Raw genomic sequence first — 22,047 nt, 5'->3', positions numbered from 1 at the left:
AGCAGTTTCGGTTCCATGGTGTAATGGTCAGCACTCTGGGCTTTGAATCCAGCGATTTGAGTTCGAATCTCGGTGGAGCCTGTGTGCTTTCTTGCCGCAGGAAAAGATAAAACAGCACTAGTTTGGCGATGGTGCCAGTGTTTGTGGCCATGTGAGCAACAGCTGCACCAGTTAAGGTTCCATGGTGTAATGGTTAGCACTCTGGACTCTGAATCCAGTGATCCAAGTTCAAATCTCGGTGGGACCTATTTTGCCACCAGTTTGCGCAGGACAATGTCTGAAATACTTTTCAGCACCTTTTAGTCCAAAAAAATTAACTAACGTAGAGAGTGTGGCCACATTGCATCGATGCTCAGTCTGTCTCTTTAGGGCAGTGGTTCTCAAACCTGTCCTGGAGGCACCCCTGCCCTGCACATTTTTATTGTCTCCCTTATTAGACACACCCAAATAAGGTCTCGCGGTCTCTACTAATGAGCTGATGATTTGAAACAGGTGTGTTAGATGAGGGAAACATTCAAAATGTGAAGGGCAGGGGTGCCTCCAGGACAGCAGTGGTTTGAAAACCACTGCTTTAGGGAACTGTGCGTAAATTGGCACTGTTTTGCAACCAATTTGCACATGACCATGTCTGAAATACTTTTTGGCAGCTATGATCCCAAAAAAAGCTAACGTGGGAGTGTGGCAGCATTGTGTCAACGCTCAGTCGGTCTCTTTAGGGCAATGGTTTTCAAACCTTTCCTGGAGGCAACCCTGCCCTGAACATTTTGTATGTCTCCCTTATTAGACACACCCAAATCAGGTCTTGCAGTCTCTACTAATGAGCTGATGATTTGAAACAGGTGTGTTAGATGAGGGGAAATGCGAAATGTGCTGGGCAGGGATGCCTCCAGGACAAAACTGAAAACCACTGATCTAGGGATGTGTGAGTAAAAGGGCAGGAGCCAACTTGGAGAATGTGGGCATTGATCCCGCTACCTCTCGTATTCTAAGCGAGCCCTCTACCATTTGAGCTAATTGCCCTGGCCTTTCAAGAATGATGAGTATAGCTGGGAATGACGGGTTTGATGCAAAGAGGCTGTCCCTCCTCTGGGCTTGCTCCTTTGCACTGGCCGAGATTATGTTGTCGAATTAACAAAGAGATTAAGCTTTTGTGTTTAATGACCTTCTCGGTCTTGTTACGCCAGTATGCATGTGTATGGACTCTTGTATTATGTAGGCTACCTTGGAACACTCGGATCATGCAGACAACTTCTCACTTCTTTTGCTCACACTGACTTAAAGTCTAAGGAAGCGGTTCTCAATTCTAGTCCTCGCTCCCCCCAGGTCTGCATGTTTTGCATGTCTCTCTTTGTTAGCACACCTGAGTCGGGTTGAAACGTGAAGCTTTATTGTCTCATTGCATTCACAAACATAATGGCAGGTTTTTTTCAATCAGGCAGACACTAATAGCTAAGCCAGGCCGGTTAGCTCAGCTGATTAGTGCGTGGTGCTAATAACCCCAAGGTCGCGGGTTTGATCCCCGTACTGGCCAGCTGTTTTTATTGTCTGGGGGCTCATCTCTGCTCTGCTCTTCAGCTCCGACAAAGAGTAGGGTGATCTCACTGAAATCCCTGCTTGCTAAGCAGAGGTTTGTTGTAGCCAAAATAGCTCAGTTGGGAGAGTGTTAGACTGAAGATCTAAAGGTCCCTGGTTCAATCCTGGGTTTCGGCAACATCTCACAAACTTTTCCCTTTTTTGAGGCGGGCCATTGACCAAAAATCACTGGGTTCTAACCTAACTGTATAACTGCTTCCCCACAGCCAGAGAGCTATCTGTTTCCAAGTTGGCCTACAACCAAGCAGTTTCGGTTCCATGGTGTAATTGTCAGCACTCTGGGCTTTGAATCCAGTGATCTGAGTTCGAATCTCGGTGGAGCCTGTGTGCTTTCTTGCCACAGGAAAAGATAAAACAGCACTAGTTTGGCGATGGTGCCAGTGTTTGTGGCCCTGTGAGCAACAGCTGCACCAGTTAAGGTTCCATGGTGTAATGGTTAGCACTCTGGACTCTGAATCCAGTGATCCGAGTTCAAATCGCGGTGGGACCTATTTTGCCACCAGTTTGCGCAAGACAATGTCTGAAATACTTTTCGGCACCTTTTAGTCCAAAAAAATTAACTAACGTAGAGAGTGTGGCCGCATTGCATCGATGCTCAGTCTGTCTCTTTAGGGCAGTGGTTCTCAAACCTGTCCTGGAGGCACCCCTGCCCTTGCACATTTTTATTGTCTCCCTTATTAGACACACCCAAATAAGGTCTCGCGGTCTCTACTAATGAGCTGATGATTTGAAACAGGTGTGTTAGATGAGGGAAACATTCAAAATGTGAAGGTTGGAGAGGACGGAAGATTTTGGACGAAGCGAAGGCAGATTGCAACCGAACTGTATTGTGAGTGTAACGATGGGAGATAGCTCGGATGGTAGCGATAATTATGGAAGGGTTTCAGATATGGAGATTAGCCAAACAAAAAAGGCAAGGAAAAAATCTTGGTCTGAAGCGAGTAGTGGAGGGGAGGGTAGACAAGTTAACAAAAAGATTAAAGCTAAATCTAAGGGGAACAGTAGACCTGACTTAGATGATAAGCAGGAAGAGTGGAAAGTTATTATCACGCTCAGTAATGATAAAGGTCATTTAAAGTGAAGTGAAGTGACATTCAGCCAAGTATGGTGACCCATACTCAGAATTTGTGCTCTGCATTTAACCCATCCAAAATGCACACACACAGAGCTGTGAACACACACACACACACACCCGGAGCAGTGGGCAGCCATTTATGCTGCGGCGCTCAGGGAGCAGTTGGGGGTTCGATGCCTTGCTCAAGGGCACCTAAGTCATGGTATTGAAGGTGGAGAGAGAACTGTACATGCACTCCCCCCACCCACAATTCCTGCCAGCCCGGGACTCGAACTCACAACCTTTCGATTGGGAGTCCGACTCTCTAACCATTAGGCCACAACTTCCCTATTTTCACCCAGTTCAAGTGACCAAAGCAATTGAGAAGGATATGGGGAAAATTAAATACGCTAAACTACTGAATAACAGAAGAATTCTAATTTCAGCAATAAATAAGAAGCAGCAGGAAATGATTTTGAAAATGAGTAATCTTGGTGGTGGAAAGATTAAAGTGCATGTACCAGGAATGGCAGCAAAGCTAAGAGGAGTGATCTCAAATGTTCCACTGGAAATGTCTGTGGACGAGGTAAAGAGTGAGATTAAAGGTGGGGAAGTATTAGAGGTGAAAAGGCTCCAAAGCAATAAAAGTGGTATTAAATCAGACAGTCTATCTGTATTGCTTGTTTTTGAAAAATCCTTACCTTATGAATTTCAAATAGGCTGGATCAATTACAAAGTTAGGGAGTATATCCCTCAACCATTGAGATGCTTTAAGTGCCAGAGAATGGGTCATACAGTACAACAATGTAAATGGAGACAAAGATGTGCGAAATGTGGAGGAGACCATGAATATGGAAAATGTAATAAGGATACCAAGCTAAAATGCTGCAACTGTGGAGGTGAGCATAGTGCTGCATATGCTGGATGTGTGGTCCAGAAACAAGCTAAAGAAGTACAAAGGTACAAGGTTGTGAATAAGATGTCATATGCAGAGGCTATTAAAGACATAGGCAACTATGAAACAAAGAAAAATAGTCAAATAGAGAGTCATGAAAACCTCAATGAAAATGTAATATATGGAGCAGCAGGCCTACCTCAGAGGTTAAACATAAAGAGATGTCAGCCAGGAAAAGTAGGCCCAATAACCATTGCCATACAGCAACCATGTAAACATAAGTGTATAGTGGAGGAGAACACCTTGATGGTATAAAAAAAGAGCTTTGTAGCTTTTATATGCAAAGTTGTGAATGTTGCCACACGACAAGAAAGGAAAAGTGACAGGATCAAGACCGTGGTAGAAGCTGCAGAGGAATTCTTGGGTATCAAAGATTTAAAAGCAAAAGATATACATGACAAGCTAAGCACTAATAATGATGGAGGGTCTCAGAGTATTACTTAAATTTATTATGGTATTCCATCTGTTACAATGGAATGCTAGGAGTCTGACTGCAAATGGACAAGAATTTAAGAAGTTTATAGTAGAGTCTGAAGTCAAACCTGATACTATTTGCATTCAAGAGACCTGGCTAAGGCTTCACCTTGATTTTATTATACCTGGTTATGAGTCTGTTAGGTTTGATAGAGGTGGGAATCAGGGTGGAGGATGTGCAACATTTGTAAGGAATGGGATACCATTTAGAAGAATAGAAACTACAACAGAAATAGAATGTGTAATTACTGAAATTTATAAATCAGATGGACACTTAGTAGTAATAAACTTATATAACCCTAGTAAATCATTAAACCTAGAAACATTAGAGGGAATGTTGGTCTCTAATAAAATGTCACACTCTTGTGAATGGAAGGTGATAGAAAGTACAAGTATTGGAAGTGACCATTTTCCAATATTTTGCTCTATAAATATTGAAATAGATCTCCAAGAAAGGCCTAATCATAAGAAATAGGAGTTTGAAGAAGCTGATTGGGAAAAATTTAAAAAAATATGTTGTATTTCAGCAGAGACAGTCTCAATGCAGGGTGATATTGAGGAATGTGCATCTGAGGTTACACATTTAATAATGAATGCAGCATTAAAAAGCATACCATTTAAGTCAGTTGGGGGGAATAGGAAAATGGTCCCATGGTGGAATGATACATGTACAAAAGCTATTAAAGAACGAAATCGGGCAATGAGAATGTTAAGAGGTAATTTGAACCAAGATAACTTAATTGATTATCAGAGGAAAAAGGCTCAGGCACGAAGAATAATTAAGAATAGTAAACAAAATGCATGGAAGAACTATTGTTCTACTATAGGGAGGGAAGTTAAAATAGGAGAAGTGTGGTCAATGATGAAGAAAATGAGTGGGAAAAAAAGTGTATACTAAAATACCTGTATTAGAGGATGATGGAATACTGGCAATAACAGATAAAGAAAAGGCAAATGCATTGGGAAAGAAGTTTGCCAGTATTCATAGTGGGGATCATTTGGATGATATACATAGATTACATAAAGAGAAGGTTCTTAAAGAAAATAGAGATGTGTTTATTAAAAAAGATTGTGAGGAATGTACTATGGATGCAGAAATGAACTTGAATGAACTAGTGATAGTATTAAATGATATTAAGAATACTGCTACAGGAGAAGATCAACTAAGTTACATCATGTTCCAGAAAATACCTGGGAAAGTATTGCAGATAATATTAAAGTTATTTAACAAGATATGGGAAGACGGTAAAATACCAAAAAGCTGGAAAAGAGCATTAATATTGCCATTTAATAAACCTGGGAAAGACCCGAATAATGCTGGTAATTATAGACCTATTGCCCTTACGTCACATCTCTGCAAGTGGATGGAGAAGATACTAGTCAGAAGACTTAACTGGACCCTCGAATATAGAGGATTATTCGCACCATATCAAAGTGGATTTAGGAAAGGGCGTTCCACAATGGATGCGGTGGTGAAAGTAAGCAATGAAATAGAAAAAAACTTTTAAAATGAAAGAAATAATGAGTATTGTGTTCTTTGATATTGAAAAAGCTTATGATTCCATGTGGAGGGAAGGGCTGTTAATTAAAATGAACCAAATGGGAATTAGAGGTAGGTTTTATAATTGGGTCTTAGACTTTCTGTCAGAAAGAAGATTTAGAGTTAGAGTGGGATCAGGAATTTCTGAGGAATTTGAAATTGGTAATGGAATTCCACAAGGTAGTGTTATTAGTCCAGTTTTATTTAATGTTATGATCAATGATATTTTTATGAATCTGGACAAAAGGATTGGATCAGCTTTGTATGCAGATGATGGGGCCATCTGGGCAAGAGGACGAGATCCTATAAGGGTAAGAAATAAATTCAAGGAAGCCATAGGAAAGGTAGAACAATGGTCGTATAGCTGGGGCTTTAAGCTTTCTCCAAGTAAGTCTTGCCATATGATATTTACAAGGAAGAAAGGGATAGAAAAACAGAACCTACAGTTATATGGACATAATATGGAAACAGTAGATCATTTTAAATATCTTGGTATGTGGTAAGACCAAAAGGGAACATGGAAAATACACATTGAAAAGGTGGAATCAAAATGCAAGAAAGTCATCAATTTAATGAGAGCAGTAGTGGGGAAAGACTGGGGAGCAAATAAACAATCACTAATATATATTTACAGGGCTTTAATGAGGTCAACAATCGATTATGGATGTTATGTATATGGAGCAGCAGCTAAAACACATTTACTGAAGCTAGATAGAATTAGTAACAAAGCATTGAGGATATGTGCAGGTGTAATGAGATCAACACCAATTAAAGCAATACAGGTTGAGTTAGGAGAAGTGCCGTCAGATCTGAGAAATAAGCTCATGCTTACATATTGGAGTCGCTTAAGTGGATGTGGACATGAAAATCATGCAAAAAGTGTTATTCAAGAATGTTGGGAGTATAGGTCTTTTAAAGGTAATGGCTTTGGATGGGTAACAAAGACAAAATCAGAGGAATATAGAGTGAAAAATATATGGTTTAATTCACCTATACCTATTAGTAATATACCTATATGGTTATTTACCAAAACTGAGATAGACTTAAACATTTTGGAACTAAAAAATGAATGGGAAGAGAGTGAGAAAGGACACCTGGCAAGTCAATATATAAGGAACAAATATTATAGTTACTTAGAAATTTATACAGATGGATCTAAGGATGAGAAGGACAATGTAGGAATAGGAATATATATACCAACAATGGACATAAGTATTGGAAAAAGATTACCTGATCAGGCTTCAGTGTATACGGCAGAGATGATGGCGATTATTGTAGGACTACAGTGGGTTGAGGAAGTAAAACCAGACAGAGTGGTGTGTTGTGTTGATTCTGTAGCAGCTTTATATAGTATTCAAAATATGAAATCTAGTAGAGAAGATCTAATGCTAGAAATCCAACAAAGTTTATTTAGATTACAGAGACTACAGATAGATGTGAGATTATGTTGGGTACCTGCTCATATAGGAATAAAAGGGAATGAGGGAGCAGATAAAATCGCAAAAAAATAATCCAGGACAAATGATAAAATAAATATACCCCTTGGAAAAGGAGAGGCTAAGGCAATAATCAAAAAAGAAATTATGAAAAAATGGCAGGACAGGTGGGATGTGGATAAAAATGGAAGGAAATATTACAGATTGCAAAAATCTATTAATGCACAGGGGGTGAATAGAAGTAACAGAAGAGAGGAGAGTGTTTTAACCAGGCTAAGGTTTGATCACACAGGATTAAATAAAACATTGGTTTTAATGGGTAAAAGCCAATCTGATGAATGTATAGAATGTAGGTCCAAGGAAGATGGTGAACACGTATTATTGCATTGTAAGAAATATAGGGATGAGAGGATGAGACTAAATCAAAAGATAAGTCGGGTAGGAAGAAAGTGGAATATTGAAGGTTTGTTAGGCACAACAGGAGATGGGGTAAAGGATGCACAGAAAGCAGTTGTACAATATTTGAAAAATATTGGAATATATAATAGGATTTAGGTAGTATTTTTTTTTTTTTTTTTTTTTTTTGATTGATGATATAGTCATGATAATATCTTCTCATGTTACATACTCCTATACAGTAGGTGGTGGTATGCACCTTTATAGTCATGGTTGCAATCTGCCATAAAACGAAAAGAAGAAAAAGAAGAAGAAGGTCTCGCGGTCTCTACTAAATGTAATTTTATTAATAAGATTCGGGAGGAGCGCGTCAGATACTTAGCCTAATCAACACAGGTGGACCATAATCAAGTAATCAATCCCATAGTATAAATATCGCTGACTTACCTCTATCCATTGACGGTTTATCAGCATCCCTCCTCCACCCCATCTCCTCACTTCAAGTTCACTTTATAAATAGACGGGGAAGGGGGGGTACTCTAGGTTCGGGCCATTCCCGAGCTCGGAGCCCTTCCCCGGACAGCACGCCAAATACGCATTCCATACCTCAGCTAATTATATGAAAGCGTGAACTATTGAATGAGCTGATGATTTGAAACAGGTGTGTTAGATGAGGGAAACATTCAAAATGTGAAGGGCAGGGGTGCCTCCAGGACAGGTTTGAAAACCACTGCTTTAGGGAACTGTGCGTAAAATGGCACTGTTTTGCAACCAATTTGCACAGGACCATGTCTGAAATACTTTTTGGCAGCTGTGAGCCCAAAAAAAGCTAACGTCGGAGTGTGGCAGCATTGCGTCAACGCTCAGTCAGTCTCTTTAGGGCAATGGTTTTCAAACCTTTCCTGGAGGCACCCCTGCCCTGAACATTTTGTATGTCTCCCTTATTAGACACACCCAAATCGGGTCTTGCAGTCTCTACTAATGAGCTGATGATTTGAAACAGGTGTGTTAGATGAGGGGAAATGCGAAATGTGCAGGGCAGGGATGCCTCCAGGACAGGATTGAAAACCACTGATCTAGGGATGTGTGAGTAAAAGGGCAGGAGCCAACTCGGAGAATGCGGGCATCGATCCCGCTACCTCTCGAATGCTAAGCGAGCACTCTACCATTTCAGCTAATTCCCCTGGCCTTTCAAGAATGACGAGCATAGCTGGGAATGACGGGTTTGATGCAAAGAGGCTGTCCCTCCTTTGGCCTTGCTCCTTTGCACTGGCCTCGGTCTTGTTACGCCAGTATGCATGTGTATGGATTCTTGTATTATGTAGGCTACCTTGGAACACTCGGATCATGCAGACAACTTCTCACCTCTTTTGCTCACACTGACTTAAAGTCTAAGGAAGCGGTTCTCAATTCTAGTCCTCGCTCCCCCCAGGTCTGCATGTTTTGCATGTCTCTCTTTGTTAGCACACCTGATTCTGATAATCAGCTCATTAGAAGTGAGCTCCTAGTGATTGACATGGTCCCTACACAGTGTTCATTGCTCCCCACTCCCTGAGCAGGGGAAATCTGTCAAAGTATACTTCACTTTGGAACATTGGTTCACGGATTTGTGCTGCGCAACTTCTTCACACATGGAGAAGTTTGACATCATTTAGCTCTGTATACCTCGATACACCACTGTATTACTCACTATAAATTGAACGTATATATACGCTTTGAACTTGAATCACGGAGGGATGTCATGTGATGTCCAGTTCTAAGGGCACTTACGTTCGAATGGAACAAATGTCTGAAGCTATACGAGAAACTTACAAAATGTGAAGAGCAGGGGGCGCGAGGACTGGAATTGAGACCCGCTGGTCTAAGTGACATCTGACCATTTCAGCTGTCCTCCCTAACATCCCTCTACATGTTAGATACAGCCCCATTTTTAGGTCAATTAAGAGGCCAACTTGCATTCGTTAGCCTTTCACACTGTCTCGAGGACATTGATTGCTTCCACGTTAGTTCATGTTCCTTCTGTTGTTGATGCTGAAATAGCTCTTTTTTCCTGGTTTTGGGCAAGAAGGCTCGTTGGTCTAGGGGTATGATTCTCGCTTTGGGTGCGAGAGGTCCCGGGTTCAAATCCCGGACTACCCCTAGTTTAGGTTAAAACGTGAAGCTTTATTGTCTCATTGCATTCACAAACATTATGGCAGGATTTTTCCAATCAGGCAGACACGGATGGCTAAGCCAGGCCGGTTAGCTCAGCTGGTTAGAGCGTGGTGCTAATAACGCCAAGGTCGTGGGTTCGATCCCCGTACTGGCCAGCTGTTTTTATTGTCTGGGGGCTCATCTCTTCTCTGCTCTTCAGCGCCGACAAAGAGTAGGGTGATCTCACTGAAATGCCTGCTTGCTAAGTAGAGGTTTGTTGTAGCCGAAATAGCTCAGTTGGGAGAGCGTTAGACTGAAGATCTAAAGATCCCGGGTTACGGCAACATCTCACACACTTTTCCCTTTTTTGAGGCGGGCCATTGACCAAAAATCACTGGGTTCCAACCTCTCTGTATAACTGCTTCCCCACAGCCAGAGAGCTATCTGTTTCCAAGTTGGCCTCAAACTAATCAGTTTCGGTTCCATGGTGTAATTGTCAGCACTCTGGGCTTTGAATCCAGTGATCTGAGTTCGAATCTCGGTGGAGCCTGTGTGCTTTCTTGCCACAGGAAAAGATAAAACAGCACTAGTTTGGCGATGGTGCCAGTGTTTGTGGCCCTGTGAGCAACAGCTGCACCAGTTAAGGTTCCATGGTGTAATGGTTAGCACTCTGGACTCTGAATCCAGTTATCCGAGTTCAAATCGCGGTGGGACCTATTTTGCCACCAGTTTGCGCAAGACAATGTCTGAAATACTTTTCGGCACCTTTTAGTCCAAAAAAATTAACTAACGTAGAGAGTGTGGCCGCATTGCATCGATGCTCAGTCTGTCTCTTTAGGGCAGTGGTTCTCAAACCTGTCCTGGAGGCACCCCTGCCCTTGCACATTTTTATTGTCTCCCTTATTAGACACACCCAAATAAGGTCTCGCGGTCTCTACTAATGAGCTGATGATTTGAAACAGGTGTGTTAGATGAGGGAAACATTCAAAATGTGAAGGTTGGAGAGGACGGAAGATTTTGGACGAAGCGAAGGCAGATTGCAACCGAACTGTATTGTGAGTGTAACGATGGGAGATAGCTCGGATGGTAGCGATAATTATGGAAGGGTTTCAGATATGGAGATTAGCCAAACAAAAAAGGCAAGGAAAAAATCTTGGTCTGAAGCGAGTAGTGGAGGGGAGGCCTGACTTAGATGATAAGCAGGAAGAGTGGAAAGTTATTATCACGCTCAGTAATGATAAAGGTCATTTAAAGAGAATTTGTGCTCTGCATTTAACCCATCCAAAATGCACACACACAGAGCAGTGAACACACACACACACACACCCGGAGCAGTGGGCAGCCATTTATGCTGCGCGCCCAGGGAGCAGTTGGGGGTTCGATGCCTTGCTCAAGGGCACCTAAGTCGTGGTATTGAAGGTGGAGAGAGAACTGTACATGCACTCCCCCCACCCACAATTCCTGCCAGCCCGGGACTCGAACTCACAACCTTTCGATTGGGAGTCCGACTCTCTAACCATTAGGACACGACTTCCCTATTTTCACCCAGTTCAAGTGACCAAAGCAATTGAGAAGGATATGGGGAAAATTAAATACGCTAAACTACTGAATAACAGAAGAATTCTAATTTCAGCAATAAATAAGAAGCAGCAGGAAATGATTTTGAAAATGAGTAATCTTGGTGGTGGAAAGATTAAAGTGCATGTACCAGGAATGGCAGCAAAGCTAAGAGGAGTGATCTCAAATGTTCCACTGGAAATGTCTGTGGACGAGGTAAAGAGTGAGATTAAAGGTGGGAAAGTATTAGAGGTGAAAAGGCTCCAAAGCAATAAAAGTGGTATTAAATCAGACAGTCTATCTGTATTGCTTGTTTTTGAAAAATCCTTACCTTATGAAGTTCAAATAGGCTGGATCAATTACAAAGTTAGGGAGTATATCCCTCAACCATTGAGATGCTTTAAGTGCCAGAGAATGGGTCATACAGTACAACAATGTAAATGGAGACAAAGATGTGCGAAATGTGGAGGAGACCATGAATATGGAAAATGTAATAAGGATACCAAGCTAAAATGCTGCAACTGTGGAGGTGAGCATAGTGCTGCATATGCTGGATGTGTGGTCCAGAAACAAGCTAAAGAAGGACAAAGGTACAAGGTTGTGAATAAGATGTCATATGCAGAGGCTATTAAAGACATAGGCGACTATGAAACAAAGAAAAATAGTCAAATAGAGAGTCATGAAAACCTCAATGAAAATGTAATATATGGAGCAGCAGGCCTACCTCAGAGGTTAAACATAAAGAGATGTCAGCCAGGAAAAGTAGGCCCAATAACCATTGCCATACAGCAACCATGTAAACATAAGTGTATAGTGGAGGAGAACACCTTGATGGTATAAAAAAAAGAGCTTTGTAGCTTTTATATGCAAAGTTGTGAATGTTGCCACACGACAAGAAAGGAAAAGTGACAGGATCAAGACCGTGGTAGAAGCTGCAGAGGAATTCTTGGGTATCAAAGATTTAAAAGCAAAAGATATACATGACAAGCTAAGCACTAATAATGATGGAGGGTCTCAGAGTATTACTTAAATTTATTATGGTATTCCATCTGTTACAATGGAATGCTAGGAGCCTGACTGCAAATGGACAAGAATTTAAGAAGTTTATAGTAGAGTCTGAAGTCAAACCTGATACTATTTGCATTCAAGAGACCTGGCTAAGGCCTCACCTTGATTTTATTATACCTGGTTATGAGTCTGTTAGGTTTGATAGAGGTGGGAATCAGGGTGGAGGATGTGCAACATTTGTAAGGAATGGGATACCATTTAGAAGAATAGAAACTACAACAGAAATAGAATGTGTAATTACTGAAATTTATAAATCAGATGGACACTTAGTAGTAATAAACTTATATAACCCTAGTAAATCATTAAACCTAGAAACATTAGAGGGAATAATAAGTAGACAAGGGAACCGGAAAGAAATATGGTGTGGAGACTTCAATGCACATAATAGTCTTTGGGGAAGTAAGCATACAGATAATAATGGAGAAGCAGTGGAGGAAATGATGAATGTTAGGCAATTAGTTTGTTTAAATAATGGGAATGGTACAAGAATTGATATACGTTCTAACACACTGTCTTGTATTGATCTCACTCTGGTCTCTAATAAAATGTCACACTCTTGTGAATGGAAGGTGATAGAAAGTACAAGTATTGGAAGTGACCATTTTCCAATATTTTGATCTATAAATATTGAAATAGATCTCCAAGAAAGGCCTAATCATAAGAAATAGGAGTTTGAAGAAGCTGATTGGGAAAAATTAAAAAAAATATGTTGTATTTCAGCAGAGACAGTCTCAATGCAGGGTGATATTGAGGAATGTGCATCTGAGGTTACACATTTAATAATGAATGCAGCATTAAAAAGCATACCATTTAAGTCAGTTGGGGGGAATAGGAAAATGGTCCCATGGTGGAATGATACATGTACAAAAGCTATTAAAGAACGAAATCGGGCAATGAGAATGTTAAGAGGTAATTTGAACCAAGATAACTTAATTGATTATCAGAGGAAAAAGGCTCAGGCACAAAGAATAATTAAGAATAGTAAACAAAATGCATGGAAGAACTATTGTTCTACTATAGGGAGGGAAGTTAAAATAGGAGAAGTGTGGTCAATGATGAAGAAAATGAGTGGGAAAAAAAGTGTATACTAAAATACCTGTATTAGAGGATGATGGAATACTGGCAATAACAGATAAAGAAAAGGCAAATGCATTGGGAAAGAAGTTTGCCAGTATTCATAGTGGGGATCATTTGGATGATATACATAGATTACATAAAGAGAAGGTTCTTAAAGAAAATAGAGATGTGTTTATTAAAAAAGATTGTGAGGAATGTACTATGGATGCAGAAATGAACTTGAATGAACTAGTGATAGTATTAAATGATATTAAGAATACTGCTACAGGAGAAGATCAACTAAGTTACATCATGTTCCAGAAAATACCTGGGAAAGTATTGCAGATAATATTAAAGTTTTTTAACAAGATATGGGAAGACGGTAAAATACCAAAAAGCTGGAAAAGAGCATTAATATTGCCATTTAATAAACCTGGGAAAGACCCGAATAATGCTGGTAATTATAGACCTATTGCCCTTACGTCACATCTCTGCAAGTGGATGGAGAAGATACTAGTCAGAAGACTTAACTGGACCCTCGAATATAGAGGATTATTCGCACCATATCAAAGTGGATTTAGGAAAGGGCGTTCCACAATGGATGCGGTGGTGAAAGTAAGCAATGAAATAGAAAAAACTTTTAAAATGAAAGAAATAATGAGTATTGTGTTCTTTGATATTGAAAAAGCTTATGATTCCATGTGGAGGGAAGGGCTGTTAATTAAAATGAACCAAATGGGAATTAGAGGTAGGTTTTATAATTGGGTCTTAGACTTTCTGTCAGAAAGAAGATTTAGAGTTAGAGTGGGATCAGGAATTTCTGAGGAATTTGAAATTGGTAATGGAATTCCACAAGGTAGTGTTATTAGTCCAGTTTTATTTAATGTTATGATCAATGATATTTTTATGAATCTGGACAGAAGGATTGGATCAGCTTTGTATGCAGATGATGGGGCCATCTGGGCAAGAGGACGAGATCCTATAAGGGTAAGAAATAAAATCAAGGAAGCCATAGGAAAGGTAGAACAATGGTCTTATAGCTGGGGCTTTAAGCTTTCTCCAAGTAAGTCTTGCCATATGATATTTACAAGGAAGAAAGGGATAGAAAAACAGAACCTACAGTTATATGGACATAATATGGAAACAGTAGATCATTTTAAATATCTTGGTATGTGGTAAGACCAAAAGGGAACATGGAAAATACACATTGAAAAGGTGGAATCAAAATGCAAGAAAGTCATCAATTTAATGAGAGCAGTAGTGGGGAAAGACTGGGGAGCAAATAAACAATCACTAATATATATTTACAGGGCTTTAATGAGGTCAACAATCGATTATGGATGTTATGTATATGGAGCAGCAGCTAAAACACATTTACTGAAGCTAGATAGAATTAGTAACAAAGCATTGAGGATATGTGCAGGTGTAATGAGATCAACACCAATTAATGCAATACAGGTTGAGTTAGGAGAAGTGCCGTCAGATCTGAGAAATAAGCTCATGCTTACATATTGGAGTCGCTTAAGTGGATGTGGACATGAAAATCATGCAAAAAGTGTTATTCAAGAATGTTGGGAGTATAGGTCTTTTAAAGGTAATGGCTTTGGATGGGTAACAAAGACAAAATCAGAGGAATATAGAGTGAAAAATATATGGTTTAATTCACCTATACCTATTAGTAATATACCTATATGGTTATTTACCAAAACTGAGATAGACTTAAACATTTTGGAACTAAAAAATGAATGGGAAGAGAGTGAGAAAGGACACCTGGCAAGTCAATATATAAGGAACAAATATTATAGTTACTTAGAAATTTATACAGATGGATCTAAGGATGAGAAGGACAATGTAGGAATAGGAATATATATACCAACAATGGACATAAGTATTGGAAAAAGATTACCTGATCAGGCTTCAGTGTATACGGCAGAGATGATGGCGATTATTGTAGGACTACAGTGGGTTGAGGAAGTAAAACCAGACAGAGTGGTGTGTTGTGTTGATTCTGTAGCAGCTTTATATAGTATTCAAAATATGAAATCTAGTAGAGAAGATCTAATGCTAGAAATCCAACAAAGTTTATTTAGATTACAGAGACTACAGATAGATGTGAGATTATGTTGGGTACCTGCTCATATAGGAATAAAAGGGAATGAGGGAGCAGATAAAATCGCAAAAAAATAATCCAGGACAAATGATAAAATAAATATACCCCTTGGAAAAGGAGAGGCTAAGGCAATAATCAAAAAAGAAATTATGAAAAAATGGCAGGACAGGTGGGATGTGGATAAAAGTGGAAGGAAATATTACAGATTGCAAAAATCTATTAAAGCACAGGGGGTGAATAGAAGTAACAGAAGAGAGGAGAGTGTTTTAACCAGGCTAAGGTTTGATCACACAGGATTAAATAAAACATTGGTTTTAATGGGTAAAAGCCAATCTGATGAATGTATAGAATGTAGGTCCAAGGAAGATGGTGAACACGTATTATTGCATTGTAAGAAATATAGGGATGAGAGGATGAGACTAAATCAAAAGATAAGTCGGGTAGGAAGAAAGTGGAATATTGAAGGTTTGTTAGGCACAACAGGAGATGGGGTAAAGGATGCACAGAAAGCAGTTGTACAATATTTGAAAAATATTGGAATATATAATAGGATTTAGGTAGTATTTTTTTTTTTTTTTTTTTTTTTGATTGATGATATAGTCATGATAATATCTTCTCATGTTACATACTCCTATACAGTAGGTGGCGGTATGCACCTTTATAGTCATGGTTGCAATCTGCCATAAAACGAAAAGAAGAAAAAGAAGAAGAAGGTCTCGCGGTCTCTACTAATGAGCTGATGATTTGAAACAGGTGTGTTAGATGAGGGAAACATTCAAAATGTGAAGGGCAGGGGTGCCTCCAGGACAGGTTTGAAAACCACTGCTTTAGGGAACTGTGCGTAAAATGGCACTGTTTTGCAACCAATTTGCACAGGACCATGTCTGAAATACTTTTTGGCAGCTGTGAGCCCAAAAAAAGCTAACGTCGGAGTGTGGCAGCATTGCGTCAACGCTCAGTCGGTCTCTTTAGGGCAATGGTTTTCAAACCTTTCCTGGAGGCACCCCTGCCCTGAACATTTTGTATGTCTCCCTTATTAGACACACCCAAATCGGGTCTTGCAGTCTCTACTAATGAGCTGATGATTTGAAACAGGTGTGTTAGATGAGGGGAAATGCGAAATGTGCAGGGCAGGGATGCCTCCAGGACAGGATTGAAAACCACTGATCTAGGGATGTGTGAGTAAAAGGGCAGGAGCCAACTCGGAGAATGCGGGCATCGATCCCGCTACCTCTCGAATGCTAAGCGAGCACTCTACCATTTCAGCTAATTCCCCTGGCCTTTCAAGAATGACGAGCATAGCTGGGAATGACGGGTTTGATGCAAAGAGGCTGTCCCTCCTTTGGCCTTGCTCCTTTGCACTGGCCTCGGTCTTGTTACGCCAGTATGCATGTGTGTGGATTCTTGTATTATGTAGGCTACCTTGGAACACTCGGATCATGCAGACAACTTCTCACCTCTTTTGCTCACACTGACTTAAAGTCTAAGGAAGCGGTTCTCAATTCTAGTCCTCGCTCCCCCCAGGTCTGCATGTTTTGCATGTCTCTCTTTGTTAGCACACCTGATTCTGATAATCAGCTCATTAGAAGTGAGCTCCTAGTGATTGACATGGTCCCTACACAGTGTTCATTGCTCCCCACTCCCTGAGCAGGGGAAATCTGTCAAAGTATACTTCACTTTGGAACATTGGTTCACGGATTTGTGCTGCGCAACTTCTTCACACATGGAGAAGTTTGACATCATTTAGCTCTGTATACCTCGATACACCACTGTATTACTCACTATAAAGTGAACGTATATATACGCTTTGAACTTGAATCACGGAGGGATGTCATGTGATGTCCAGTTCTAAGGGCACTTACGTTCGAATGGAACAAATGTCTGAAGCTATACGAGAAACTTACAAAATGTGAAGAGCAGGGGGCGCGAGGACTGGAATTGAGACCCGCTGGTCTAAGTGACATCTGACCATTTCAGCTGTCCTCCCTAACATCCCTCTACATGTTAGATACAGCCCCATTTTTAGGTCAATTAAGAGGCCAACTTGCATTCGTTAGCCTTTCACACTGTCTCGAGGACATTGATTGCTTCCACGTTAGTTCATGTTCCTTCTGTTGTTGATGCTGAAATAGCTCTTTTTTCCTGGCTTTGGGCAAGAAGGCTCGTTGGTCTAGGGGTATGATTCTCGCTTTGGGTGCGAGAGGTCCCGGGTTCAAATCCCGGACTACCCCTAGTTTAGGTTAAAACGTGAAGCTTTATTGTCTCATTGCATTCACAAACATTATGGCAGGATTTTTCCAATCAGGCAGACACGGATGGCTAAGCCAGGCCGGTTAGCTCAGCTGGTTAGAGCGTGGTGTTAATAACGCCAAGGTCGTGGGTTCGATCCCCGTACTGGCCAGCTGTTTTTATTGTCTGGGGGCTCATCTCTTCTCTGCTCTTCAGCGCCGACAAAGAGTAGGGTGATCTCACTGAAATGCCTGCTTGCTAAGTAGAGGTTTGTTGTAGCCGAAATAGCTCAGTTGGGAGAGCGTTAGACTGAAGATCTAAAGGTCCCTGGTTCGATCCTGGGTTACGGCAACATCTCACACACTTTTCCCTTTTTTGAGGCGGGCCATTGACCAAAAATCACTGGGTTCCAACCTCTCTGTATAACTGCTTCCCCACAGCCAGAGAGCTATCTGTTTCCAAGTTGGCCTCAAACTAATCAGTTTCGGTTCCATGGTGTAATTGTCAGCACTCTGGGCTTTGAATCCAGCGATCTGAGTTCGAATCTCGGTGGAGCCTGTGTGCTTTCTTGCCACAGGAAAAGATAAAACAGCACTAGTTTGGCGATGGTGCCAGTGTTTGTGGCCCTGTGAGCAACAGCTGCACCAATTAAGGTTCCATGGTGTAATGGTTAGCACTCTGGACTCTGAATCCAGTTATCCGAGTTCAAATCGCGGTGGGACCTATTTTGCCACCAGTTTGCGCAAGACAATGTCTGAAATACTTTTCGGCACCTTTTAGTCCAAAAAAATTAACTAACGTAGAGAGTGTGGCCGCATTGCATCGATGCTCAGTCTGTCTCTTTAGGGCAGTGGTTCTCAAACCTGTCCTGGAGGCACCCCTGCCCTTACACATTTTTATTGTCTCCCTTATTAGACACACCCAAATCTCGCGGTCTCTACTAATGAGCTGATGATTTGAAACAGGTGTGTTAGATGAGGGAAACATTCAAAATGTGAAGGTTGGAGAGGACGGAAGATTTTGGACGAAACGAAGGCAGATTGCAACCGAACTGTATTGTGAGTGTAACGATGGGCGATAGCTCGGATGGTAGCGATAATTATGGAAGGGTTTCAGATATGGAGATTAGCCAAACTAAAAAGGCAAGGAAAAAATCTTGGTCTGAAGCGAGTAGTGGAGGGGAGGGTAGACAAGTTAACAAAAAGATTAAAGCTAAATCTAAGGGGAACAGTAGACCTGACTTAGATGATAAGCAGGAAGAGTGGAAAGTTATTATCACGCTCAGTAATGATAAAGGTCATTTAAAGTGAAGTGAAGTGACATTCAGCCAAGTATGGTGACCCATACTCAGAATTTGTGCTCTGCATTTAACCCATCCAAAATGCACACACACAGAGCAGTGAACACACACACACACACCCAGAGCAGTGGGCAGCCATTTATGCTGCGGCGCCCAGGGAGCAGTTGGGGGTTCGATGCCTTGCTCAAGGGCACCTAAGTCGTGGTATTGAAGGTGGAGAGAGAACTGTACATGCACTCCCCCCACCCACAATTCCTTCCAGCCCGGGACTCGAACTCACAACCTTTCGATTGGGAGTCCGACTCTCTAACCATTAGGCCACGACTTCCCTATTTTCACCCAGTTCAAGTGACCAAAGCAATTGAGAAGGATATGGGGAAAATTAAATACGCTAAACTACTGAATAACAGAAGAATTCTAATTTCAGCAATAAATAAGAAGCAGCAGGAAATGATTTTGAAAATGAGTAATCTTGGTGGTGGAAAGATTAAAGTGCATGTACCAGGAATGGCAGCAAAGCTAAGAGGAGTGATCTCAAATGTTCCACTGGAAATGTCTGTGGACGAGGTAAAGAGTGAGATTAAAGGTGGGTGGTGAAAGGTGGTGAAAAGGCTCCAAAGCAATAAAAGTGGTATTAAATCAGACAGTCTATCTGTATTGCTTGTTTTTGAAAAATCCTTACCTTATGAAGTTCAAATAGGCTGGATCAATTACAAAGTTAGGGAGTATATCCCTCAACCATTGAGATGCTTTAAGTGCCAGAGAATGGGTCATACAGTACAACAATGTAAATGGAGACAAAGATGTGCGAAATGTGGAGGAGACCATGAATATGGAAAATGTAATAAGGATACCAAGCTAAAATGCTGCAACTGTGGAGGTGAGCATAGTGCTGCATATGCTGGATGTGTGGTCCAGAAACAAGCTAAAGAAGTACAAAGGTACAAGGTTGTGAATAAGATGTCATATGCAGAGGCTATTAAAGACATAGGCAACTATGAAACAAAGAAAAATAGTCAAATAGAGAGTCATGAAAACCTCAATGAAAATGTAATATATGGAGCAGCAGGCCTACCTCAGAGGTTAAACATAAAGAGATGTCAGCCAGGAAAAGTAGGCCCAATAACCATTGCCATACAGCAACCATGTAAACATAAGTGTATAGTGGAGGAGAACACCTTGATGGTATAAAAAAAGAGCTTTGTAGCTTTTATATGCAAAGTTGTGAATGTTGCCACACGACAAGAAAGGAAAAGTGACAGGATCAAGACCGTGGTAGAAGCTGCAGAGGAATTCTTGGGTATCAAAGATTTAAAAGCAAAAGATATACATGACAAGCTAAGCACTAATAATGATGGAGGGTCTCAGAGTATTACTTAAATTTATTATGGTATTCCATCTGTTACAATGGAATGCTAGGAGTCTGACTGCAAATGGACAAGAATTTAAGAAGTTTATAGTAGAGTCTGAAGTCAAACCTGATACTATTTGCATTCAAGAGACCTGGCTAAGGCCTCACCTTGATTTTATTATACCTGGTTATGAGTCTGTTAGGTTTGATAGAGGTGGGAATCAGGGTGGAGGATGTGCAACATTTGTAAGGAATGGGATACCATTTAGAAGAATAGAAACTACAACAGAAATAGAATGTGTAATTACTGAAATTTATAAATCAGATGGACACTTAGTAGTAATAAACTTATATAACCCTAGTAAATCATTAAACCTAGAAACATTAGAGGGAATAATAAGTAGACAAGGGAACCGGAAAGAAATATGGTGTGGAGACTTCAATGCACATAATAGTCTTTGGGGAAGTAAGCATACAGATAATAATGGAGAAGCAGTGGAGGAAATGATGAATGTTAGGCAATTAGTTTGTTTAAATAATGGGAATGGTACAAGAATTGATATACGTTCTAACACACTGTCTTGTATTGATCTCACTCTGGTCTCTAATAAAATGTCACACTCTTGTGAATGGAAGGTGATAGAAAGTACAAGTATTGGAAGTGACCATTTTCCAATATTTTGCTCTATAAATATTGAAATAGATCTCCAAGAAAGGCCTAATCATAAGAAATAGGAGTTTGAAGAAGCTGATTGGGAAAAATTTTAAAAAATATGTTGTATTTAAGCAGAGACAGTCTCAATGCAGGGTGATATTGAGGAATGTGCATCTGAGGTTACACATTTAATAATGAATGCAGCATTAAAAAGCATACCATTTAAGTCAGTTGGGGGGAATAGGAAAATGGTCCCATGGTGGAATGATACATGTACAAAAGCTATTAAAGAACGAAATCGGGCAATGAGAATGTTAAGAGGTAATTTGAACCAAGATAACTTAATTGATTATCAGTGGAAAAAGGCTCAGGCACGAAGAATAATTAAGAATAGTAAACAAAATGCATGGAAGAACTATTGTTCTACTATAGGGAGGGAAGTTAAAATAGGAGAAGTGTGGTCAATGATGAAGAAAATGAGTGGGAAAAAAAGTGTATACTAAAATACCTGTATTAGAGGATGATGGAATACTGGCAATAACAGATAAAGAAAAGGCAAATGCATTGGGAAAGAAGTTTGCCAGTATTCATAGTGGGGATCATTTGGATGATATACATAGATTACATAAAGAGAAGGTTCTTAAAGAAAATAGAGATGTGTTTATTAAAAAAGATTGTGAGGAATGTACTATGGATGCAGAAATGAACTTGAATGAACTAGTGATAGTATTAAATGATATTAAGAATACTGCTACAGGAGAAGATCAACTAAGTTACATCATGTTCCAGAAAATACCTGGGAAAGTATTGCAGATAATATTAAAGTTATTTAACAAGATATGGGAAGACGGTAAAATACCAAAAAGCTGGAAAAGAGCATTAATATTGCCATTTAATAAACCTGGGAAAGACCCGAATAATGCTGGTAATTATAGACCTATTGCCCTTACGTCACATCTCTGCAAGTGGATGGAGAAGATACTAGTCAGAAGACTTAACTGGACCCTCGAATATAGAGGATTATTCGCACCATATCAAAGTGGATTTAGGAAAGGGCGTTCCACAATGGATGCGGTGGTGAAAGTAAGCAATGAAATAGAAAAAACTTTTAAAATGAAAGAAATAATGAGTATTGTGTTC

The 22,047-nt window shown here is 40.3% G+C and overlaps 5 non-coding genes across 5 annotated transcripts; all 5 read left to right on the top strand.

Annotated features, from left to right (window-relative positions):
• Positions 1-175: 175 nt before the first annotated feature.
• Positions 176-247, top strand: trnaq-cug (transfer RNA glutamine (anticodon CUG)). Its single transcript has one exon. It is a non-coding gene; the product is annotated as a tRNA-Gln (tRNA).
• Positions 248-1,637: 1,390 nt separating this feature from the next.
• trnaf-gaa (transfer RNA phenylalanine (anticodon GAA)) lies at positions 1,638-1,710 on the top strand. Its single transcript has one exon. It is a non-coding gene; the product is annotated as a tRNA-Phe (tRNA).
• A 7,973-nt stretch (positions 1,711-9,683) lies between these two features.
• On the top strand, positions 9,684-9,757 carry trnai-aau (transfer RNA isoleucine (anticodon AAU)). The gene has a single exon. It is a non-coding gene; the product is annotated as a tRNA-Ile (tRNA).
• A 7,942-nt stretch (positions 9,758-17,699) lies between these two features.
• Positions 17,700-17,773, top strand: trnai-aau (transfer RNA isoleucine (anticodon AAU)). Its single transcript has one exon. It is a non-coding gene; the product is annotated as a tRNA-Ile (tRNA).
• Positions 17,774-17,879: 106 nt separating this feature from the next.
• Positions 17,880-17,952, top strand: trnaf-gaa (transfer RNA phenylalanine (anticodon GAA)). Its single transcript has one exon. It is a non-coding gene; the product is annotated as a tRNA-Phe (tRNA).
• Positions 17,953-22,047: the final 4,095 nt, after the last annotated feature.

Source organism: Carassius carassius, chromosome 8, assembly GCF_963082965.1.
Source record: "Carassius carassius chromosome 8, fCarCar2.1, whole genome shotgun sequence".
Taxonomy (NCBI): domain Eukaryota; kingdom Metazoa; phylum Chordata; class Actinopteri; order Cypriniformes; family Cyprinidae; genus Carassius; species Carassius carassius.
This window is presented reverse-complemented; position numbering and strand designations above follow the sequence as displayed.